This window comes from Zalophus californianus, chromosome 1 (genome assembly GCF_009762305.2).
Source record: "Zalophus californianus isolate mZalCal1 chromosome 1, mZalCal1.pri.v2, whole genome shotgun sequence".
Classification (NCBI taxonomy): domain Eukaryota; kingdom Metazoa; phylum Chordata; class Mammalia; order Carnivora; family Otariidae; genus Zalophus; species Zalophus californianus.
This window is the reverse complement of record NC_045595.1, coordinates 75,256,325-75,266,474: the sequence shown is the minus strand read 5'-3', so window position 1 is coordinate 75,266,474 and position 10,150 is coordinate 75,256,325. Positions and strand designations below refer to the sequence as shown.

The 10,150-nt window shown below is 40.3% G+C and overlaps 1 pseudogene; it reads right to left on the bottom strand.

Annotated features, from left to right (window-relative positions):
* Positions 1 to 2,032: 2,032 nt before the first annotated feature.
* Positions 2,033 to 3,616, bottom strand: LOC113918557 (annotated as a pseudogene).
* Positions 3,617 to 10,150: the final 6,534 nt, after the last annotated feature.

Genomic DNA, 10,150 nt, shown 5'->3' with positions numbered 1-10,150 from the left:
TAAAAACGTATAACCACTTTGAAAAACAATGGGACAGTTTTTTTTAAAGGTTAGCATACATCTATCCCTGACCCAGAAATTCCACTTGCAGGTATTCACCCAAGAGAAATGAAAACATATGTTCACATACACACAAAAACCCACAATACAAAATGCACAAATATTCCAAAACATTTTGCTATTGAAACTCCTTTAAGTTTTTTTTATGTCAGTACACTTTATTTTATTTTTTATTAATTTAATTTTATTTTTTTATTATGTTCATTTAGCCAGCATATAGTAAATCATAATTTTTGTTGTAGTGTTCAACGATTCATTATTCTTTATAATCACTGAGAACCAAATTCCTTTTGTTTTTGTTTATTAATATTTATTAAATTAGAAATTAAAACTAAGAAATTTAAAAATATTTATTCATTCATTCACTTAAAAATAACAATAAATTCATTACTTAACCTAAATAACACATTTTGATGAGAAACAACTCTATTCTTCAAAATTAAAAAAAATCAGTATGAAAGTGACACTATTTTATATTTTTCTAATTACTCTAATATCCAGTTTAATAGAAGACAGCTGGATTCTCATATCTGCTTCCGCATTCAGCCTGCTGACATATTACATACCATGTAGTCTCTGAAAAACTCTGCTGTTTATGAGAGAATGAGAGTGCAAAAGTCAAATAATGTCATTGTTACGAAAATAATTTTCGTCCAGCAGATCTGAACTGGTCTCAGAAATCTCTAGGTCACTATAAGCCACTCTTTGAAAACTACTACCCTAGAAAACTTTCCCACCTACCCACAAGTTTAAGAATGTTTATAGAATTATTTCTATAATAGGAAAAAGTTGGAAACAATAGAAATGTGCATTTAATAGGAGGATGGATCCATTTCATATGCAAAATATTAAATAGATGTTCAACTAAAGTTACAGATAACAACCTGATAAATTTCAGAAATTTCAGAAAATTCAGAAATGTCTAAAGAGGCAGGTAGAAGAATAACACATAGTATGAGACTGTTTTTATAAAGTAAGAAAGCATGAAGGTGTGTTCTAAATGTTATTTACTACATATAAATGTAGTAAAAATCCACATAAGTTGCATGGAAATTATAACCTCTGATTTCTGAGTAACGATTGCCTCTGGATAAGAGAGGGAAGGAGAGAGAGAAATGAGAATAGAAAGCAGTACCCAGGGGTACTTAAATTGTATTTAAAATGTTTGCCTTTACAATTCTAAAGCAAATGTAGCAAACTGCTAAGATCTGACAAAGCTGGGTAGTCAGTACATGGGTAATAATTATTTTATTTATTATTCTTTTATGTGAGATTGAGATATCTCAGAATAATATTTAAAAATATTATGTACAAGAATACAAGAGTTTTTGGGAGTGAACTAAACAAATGTGTCGATAGTCTATGTTTTAAAGGCTATTCACAATTTTACTGATTTGAAGAATTTTCTAAAACTCCCCAAACACAAGAAGAGTTTAGACTCAATTCTTGCACAGATTTTTGTTCTTAAAACTTCCCTGAATTTGGAATCTTTCTAAAATTTTTTTAAAGAAAAGAATGGAATTTAATCTTTATTTACAGGACACTGCAAGAGAGGCGATTCCACATAGAAATAAGAAACCCAGGGGTGCCTGGGTGGCTCAGTCGGTTAAGCGACTGCCTTCGGCTCAGGTCATGATCCTGAGTCCCGGGATCGAGTCCCGCATCGGGCTCCCTGCTCAGCGAGGAGCCTGCTTCTCCCTCTAATCCTCCCCCCCTCATGTACTCTCTCTCTCTTTCTCGCTCTCTCAAATAAATAAATAAATCTTTAAAAAAAAAAAAGAAAGAAAAAACCCACTGAGAGGAGGAGCTTCATACAGGTTGTACAGTTTGGAGCTGGTCAAGTAGGGTTTCGTTGTAAAAAGTACTACAATAACAAAACACATTTAAAAAGAGTTCTTAGTAGAGAAACAGTAAGACAAACTTCTACCAAACAGAGTACACAACAAAAAATTTTCTGCCTCAGCTGTATGATCTAAAAGTTAAAAGTCCCGGGAGTGCCATCCTGAACTTGGAATGTATAGCCTTCAGAGGTAGTTTCTGGCACAACATTCTGATCTTCCTCTTCCTCTACAGAGAAATACTTCTCAATCAAGTTAAATGAAGCTTTGTACACAGACTCATTTCCATGGTTTTGTAGAGCTTCAATTTTGTCCAAACCTCTACATTCTTCAATCATTATACTAAGTTTCTCAGTTTCACCTAGTTTCTCAGCAGCCTGAAAGATGTTTGAAATGGCAACCAGAATAACCAGAATAATTTTGGGGTCTTTTGCAGTTAAGAGGTTCATCAATGGTTCTATTATGCCACAATGAACAAGGTATACAATCTGTTCAGCTGTCCCACCACTTGTATAGTTGGTCACAGCCCAGACAGCTTCCTTTTGTGTCTTAAAGTCTGACTTAGAGAGAACACCAGCGAGGAATGGCACTAATCCATGATTCACAACTTGCTGTATTTGGTCCTGGGGACCAGGCGTGATGTTTCACATTGTCCACGTAGCTTCCTTCTGAATATTAGTTTTGGGGTTCATTAAGAGCCTGGGAAAAACAGCAAGTGCTCCTGCATCTATTACAACCTGAGTCTGTTCATCTGTCCCAGTGACAATATTTCCTATGGCTCTTAGCTCAGGAGTCACAATGGGCAATTCAGTAGCTCCTAGAAGCTTCACAAGCTGGGGCACAACTCCTGTTTTCACAACCATTTCAATCTGTTCATTTGGACCATCAGTAAGGTAGGGAATGGCCCAGCAGGTATCTGCCAATACTTCTGGATCATCATGATGCAGGAGACAAACTAAGGTAGGAAGAATCTGCTCAACAGCATCTAATGGGGGTGCTGGATTCTTGTTGTGACAAAGGTTTCAAAGTGTCCAAGTAAGGTTACGTAAGTAACCACATGCTAAAGATGACATATCTGCAAGGAGAGCCAATAGTGGGTCAACTGCACCATACTTGATAACCAAGTCTCGAAAAACTGAACCATCACCTGCAATATTTCCTAGAGCCCATACAGCTTGTTCACTGATGTGGGCATGGGAAGATGCCAACAGAGAAATGAATGCTGGGATAGCACCTTCATCTGCCACAGCCTTGGTCTGTTCTGATGTCCCAGAAGCAATGTTAGTGAAAGCCCAAGCAGATTCAAACTGAATGGGACTACAATCAGTTCTGCCCAAGAAGGACACAAATTTTGGAATCAAACCAGCCCGGATTATGTTGTCTATGGGGGGCTGTTTTTTCCTAGAAAGCAGTTTCCTAGCAGCTTGAGTAGCCTGGAGCTGGCTTTCCAAATTGTTGTTATTTATGCCTTTGACAATGTCATCAACAGACCAATTTACAGTGCCCTGGTTGTTGCGGTTTTCCTGTAGTCGAGAAGTAGCGTCATCAGAAAACGAGCTTATGTTTCTCCTTTTCAGTATCTGGTCATCCTTCTTAGCTTTCCTCAGCTCCACATTAACTTCTATTCAGTGCCGCCTCATTTCTGTACTGTCTTTCCCCTTGTTCTTGAATCTGTTAAGGCGGGCAGCTGGTGAATTAGCATTCCCGTTGGTGGACATGGTTATGAGACAAAGGAAGAAAGCTACACGGCTGGCTCAGTCTTCCACAGGAGGCGGTCCGGGGTGTGCAGGCTGCAGGACAGCTGCCCTCAAAACATCCACCATGGATCACCCCAAAGACGGTGTGTCGGAATCTTTCTAAATTTTAAAGGAAGAATTCTTTAAAAATGGGGATACCAATTTACGTTCATCTGATGAAAATTCCTTGAATACTCTTTATTAAAAAAAAAGAAACTGTGCAAGATATGGAAGAGGTACATCAGCCAACAGTGCAACAAGAAAGCCTTTCCTTATCCCAGCTAAGTTCAGAGATGAATAGCAATCAGCAAACACTGATCCTGGGTGTCTGTCCCACAAGAATATATGTACCAGTACATGGGACATGTGTACAAGGATGTTTACTGAGTTTAGCTATGATTAGCCATCGTCAGGGGACTGGCTAAATGAATTATGGTTAGTCCATAGTGGTATATTATCCAGCCCTAGTTTACAGCAGGTATTGACACCTGAGAAGGCAATACATTCACTTTGCATAATTATCTTGGTTATTCTTGAGGAGTTATTCTTTCTCAAAAATTTTAACATAATTTTATCTAAATTCAAGGAAGAAATTTGATTTTTAATTAGAATTGTCTTAAATGCAAATAATAAGTTTGTGAGAAACTATCTTAAATGTCTTTTTTTTCATTTTTGTAGTTATTATGAGTGAAATATTTTCCATTCTCAGTTTCAGATACTCAAGGCTAGAATCTACGAGATTGAGGGAGGGAGCTACAAAGGTGGTGTAGTAGGAGGACCCTAGACTTGTCTTGTCCCTCAAACACTGCTAGAATCTATGAGAGCTGTACCTTACTGAAAATATTCTTGGTGTATATAGTAAACTTACCAAATCTTCTTATTAATTCTATTATTTTTTTTAAATAAAGGTTTGTTACTTTTCTTTGTAGGTTCCTTGGGGCTCAGGTGTGTTTGACCAAGGGGAAGTGAAGTGGTCCTGCCTCATGCCCTCCAATTTAACAGTGAGCCCCTGCTGAGACACCTAGTTGGAGGAACATCCCTGCTTTCTACTCTCTTTGTTTCCTTTTCAATGCCCTATCCTTTTGTTCAGTTCCTTCTTGGCCTCTTGGGGACTAGGGATACCTAGCACTCTCATGAAAGGCCAGTGATGACCTTCTCCCTGGAGTTTGTCAACCTCCATAAGGTAAATTCTTGCCTGGGGTTCCACAAAGGAGCTAACCCAGACAGCAAGGAAGAGAGTCCCACATCAGTTTTCCCCACAGGGTCTCACCACCCATCCAGCTGTCTGGGTCAAGCAGAGGCAAACAGTGGAATTTGTGGTGATGTTGAAGGGTTGCATTTGGTCACATGTTCCTTGAATCCCTCTCCAGATTTCTAGATTATAAGGCCCAATACATTCAATGTTACTTTTTAAGGATACTGTTGAAAGATATATCTATGGTTTCATCCTGACTCAAGCATGTAATGACTTGGTTTCCACATTCTCCTACTCTTATTCTCTATCCAACCACACACATGCCTTAGTTAAATGGAGTCTCAAGTATCTCAAAATGAGCTTTATACTGCAACAAGAATGCCATTTCATGAATACCTAAGCCAAAGGGTTAAAACTTGCATTCAGCTGAAAGAATTGTAGAATAATTGACTAAATTATCCATGCAAGAAGGTATATCATGCATTATTGTTGGAGACTGAAGAGCAAAGTACATAACATGAATGTTAGTTGGTGTCCAAAGATAGCTCCAAATGAGCCACAATTCCCCATTTTTCCTGCCCTTGTGTAATCCACTCGGAGATTGAATCTGGGCTAAGACTGTGACTCCCTTCATCTGAGAGAATGCAGGGCAAATGACACCAGAGAGATTCCAAGGCCTAAACCTATAAGAAGGCCTAGCAGCCTTGAGCCACAGAGTAAGAGATCCAGCTACTTTGCTGGAGAGACCATGTGGAGACATCAGACGTAAAGGCCAACTGAAGGAGAAAAAGAGCCAACAACACCCTCCTCTACCCCCACCAGCTGAGGCCCCAGCTTAGGTGTCCTTGCCAAGATGTCAGATTCGTGAGTGACAAATCCTGAATACTCAAGCCCTATCCACTGGACTGCAGCTCTGGGGAGACCCTAGTGAGACCAGCAGAAGAACCATCTAACAGAGTCTATGTGAAATGAGTGGGGGAAATAACATGCAAGTGATCTCGGAAGTCAGTCCTTGCTGAGGTTTAAGTTGACTTCATTCATTCAAATATCCACTCTTCAGAATGCCAACTCACAGAATGTAAAGAACAATACAATGGCTGTCATTTTAAGCCACGAGATGTTGGAGTGGTTTGAGTTGCTGCAATACACAACAAAAGCACATGTTAAGGCAGAAATTTGGAGTGAAGATGGGGACTCTCAAACCCACACGATGACTTATATCTAGGGCTGGATTTTCTGTTTGGTTCGTTAATTTCATATCTCTAACCAGACCCTCTGCTGCCTTGTTACACAAACATACAAATCTTAAATTATTACATGGACATTCCTGACTCGGAGGGATTCAAAAGTGCTTTTGGGGGGGGGATTTAAATATTTAAATATGAGCTGCCCTGAAACCTAGAGTGAAGAACCCTGATAAAAGCAGCCTTCCATCTACAACTCCCCGACACGTATGCACCCACTGCTGAAGGCATGGAGACTTGTTTCATTTCTCAAAACCACGAGGCTTTCTGAATCCAGCCTTCGATCTGGTGAAGTGTTTCTAAAAGAGTAAAATAACACACACTCACACAGGCTCGTGAAATCATCATCATAATATAAACCCCTCAGACTTCTTTTCTTTCTCTCTCTCTCTCTCTCTCTCTCTCTCTCTTTTTTCAGCTGTGAAGCAGCACCTGCCATTAGCTGTGGTGGTTCCTATTTTCATATTGTCTGACAGTAGCAGTTGGATCAGGCTTGAGCCAGTGTGACTGAGAGGCAGGCTCCCTGCTTCCACAAAGCTGAATTTAATAAGATGAGAACAGCATGCCAAGATGGGGAGCTCCCTCCCTAACACTTATCCTGACACCAGCCCCTCAGCGGGGCCGTATTGCCGCGGTAATCTGGGTGAGCCGGACAGAGCGTCCTGCTTACAAGTTCAATATAATGGAACAGCAGGGGGCGAAGGGCTGGCAGAAAAGCTTAGCAAAGTTAAAGCCTATTACTCTATGCTTGAGGAAAAATGAGTCACAAAATATTACACCCAGAGCAAGACTTGAACCTGCCAAATGCAGCAGCAACACACGCTAAGCCTTGTCCATAATGGTGCATTCATTATTCCCTGGTCCAGGGTAATGTGGATTTAAATGTCTTTAACCCTAATGGAAATGTATATGCAAATTTCCCCTTAAGCCCGTCCCTCCCTCACTATTCTTTTGCCCTGTCTGAATCTAATGGGCAAGGTGACTGCATACTACAGATGTCAAAGAAAATGATGCCTTTTTAATCTGCCTTTAGTGGCAAGAAGAAGGCAAGAACCTGGACCAAAACCTTTCAGCTGCGCATTACAGCCTTTGTTGTTGTTTTATGCCTCTTGTGGTGTTCAATTTAAAACTAATGGGAGAAAGAGTAAGCAAATGGTTTCTCAGATCAGTCCTCGCTGAGGCTTGGGCTGGCTTAGTGAATTTGAACACCAACTCTTCATATAAAGGAGTTCTAACACAAACTAATCAATACTAGTTAATCAAATCAAACTCTTAAGAGTTGGAACCGACTTGCCTCACACTTTCAATCAACAGGAGCCCCAGAACCAATCCAGCGCTCCATCCAACTAAAAGGCCATTATGTAGAATCCCGAACATGAAGCTGCTCTAGGACTGGGGTCTTTTGAAAGAACGACAGTAGAACCAAGACTTGTCATTCCCACTGCTCCCCCTAGATCAGCTACTATAGGTTCCTATTCTAGCAAATTCGCTCAGATCATCACATGTGGTGTCAAGGACAGAGTCACCAGTTCCTGAGCTCTTACCTGGGCCACATGCTTGGTTGGGTGCCTCCTATCCCTTACATCTAATCTTTATGTAGTGAGTTGTAAATTTTCTCATGGTGCTTCATGGCATTTCTGTACTAAGATATTTCAGCTTCTTTGTTTATGGCCAATCGAATCTTCATAGTTCTCTGGGGGAAAACAACATTAAAATGTCAGACTGGGCTAATTTTATTTTTTATCCTCCTCCAGTTTCAGCAGCCTCTTTGGGTGTGGTGTCTGTCTGATGTATGCTGTCTTTTAGATCTCCTCTCTGTCCCCTTGCGCCTTTCGAATGTGGTGTCTGGAGCTCATATGCCAGGTGCCAATAGGGAATGGGGACCCCAGACTCATGTGGTAAGTCTCGGATCCCTGCAAGCCTCTGCCTTGGGATGGCTGGTTGGTCAGCTGCATGGACTGAAGAACAATCATATCCTCACTAGCTATTTGGCACTTCCTCTTGGCTTACTTCTAGAAACTGGTCCCGGCCTATTGACTCTGCTTATGAGGTGTTCACACACCCATCCAGTCCACTGCCTGTCTCTGAGCCTTAGTGTCCTCACATCGGGACCGGTAGGAAGATCAGGCGCAGGCCAGGCAGAAAAGCCCACTTCCTCAGGCTTATCTCTCCAGTTTCTCCATCAGCCAGTGGTGTATTTGCATTCCCACTCCATGAGGACATGGTACAGACATGACTATGGGGATCTTCCTAGGATCTTAGCTATGTCTAGAGAAGTAGACCACAAAACTGATGTCGTGGTGTCTCCTGTACCTATCTGACCACTTCTATTGTCCTCTTATTTTATGTGCAGGACCAAGAGTGAGAGAAATGGGAATCTTGGCACTGACCTCCTCTCTTTAGCTTTCTCCTCTTTCTTCTGTTCAGCGCTGCCCTGGGCCAGAAACAGGGCTTGCCCCTTCCTCTTCCTGCCTGGCCAGACTCCCTTACTTCCTATGCTGAGTTCTTTTTGCACACTGACTGTCCTAATTTAGGTTCCTCAAAAGCAGGCAAGGATTCAAATGGATCTAGTTCATTTGGGAGAGGTGGAGAACACCAAAAGAGGACTGGGGAAATGAGAGAGGGAAGGGAAGACAGTGAGAAAATGCATTATAGACCAGTCACCACTGTGTGTAACTGGACCTTAATCCCACGGGAAAACTCTGGGTACTGGTACAGAGAACACGTTCAGACTTAGTCAAGAGTTGAGGAAGTTTATACACCAGTTCCTGTCACTCATTGATTGAGGACCACTTCATTTGGGATAATGGAACTATTTTTGTACATGTGTTAAAACTCATAGAATGAAGGTATGCAGATGGCAAATAAGTATAGGAAAAGATGCTCATTATCATATGCTGTCAGGGAAATGCAAATTAAAACAATGGGATACTGCTACACACTTATTAGAATGACAAAAGTCCAAAACTCCGACACTACCAAATGCTGGCAAGGACGTGGAAGGATACATTCCCACTGCTGGTGGGAACACAAAATGATGCAGCTACTTTGGAAGACAGTTTGGCAGTTTTTTACTGCACCAAGCATACACTTACCATACAATCCAGCAATAGCACTCCTTGGTATTTACCTAAATGATTCAAAAACGTATGTCTGTAGGTGTATAAAAACCTGCACACAGATGTTTATAGCAGTATTATTTATAATTGCCAAAACTTGAAAGCACCCATGATATCTTTCAGTAGATGAATGGAAAAATAAACTGTGGTACATTCAGACAATGGACTATTATTCAGCAATAAAAAGAAATGAGCTGTCAAGCCTTGAAAACACACGGAGAAAACTTAAATGCATATTACTAAGTGAAAGAAGCCAGTCAGAAAAGGTTACAAGGAAAAGGATTCCAACTTTGCAAAAAGACAACTTTGCAAAAAGACCACTAGCGAGATGGTACAAAAACCATTGTGTGCCAGGGCTTAGGGGTTGGGGGAAGGGAGGGATTAAAAAGGCAGAACAAGAAGATTTTTAGGTTAGAGAAACTATTCTTTATAATACTATAGTGTCATTATAATGTGTATGCATGCCTTTATATAGTAGTCAAATCCCATAGAATGTACAATGCCAAGAGTGAGCCCTCACATCAACTATGGACTTTGGATGATAAGGATGTGTTTATGTTGCTCTACTAATTATAACAAATATATCACTCGTGGTGATAGTGGGGAGGTTATGTTGTGTGGGGGCAAGAGGCATATGGGAAATCTCTATTGTTTCCCTTTAATTTTGCTGTGAATCTGAAACTATTCAAAAAATAAAATCTACGAAAAAAATTCATAGAACTGTACACAAAAAGGAAAGAAATTTACTATATGTAAATTTAAAAAATAAACAAGAAGGAAGGTGGGAAGAAAGGATGGGAGGGAGGGATGAAGAAAAAGAGAGAAGAAGTTAAAAAGGAAGTTAGCTTTGAGATTAGAAGATAAACAATAAATTATTTACCTGTTTTACTTGTTTACTTATTTTATAGGCATTACTTGTTTTCTCTTCTGAGGTGATATGCCTCCCAATACAGCCTCG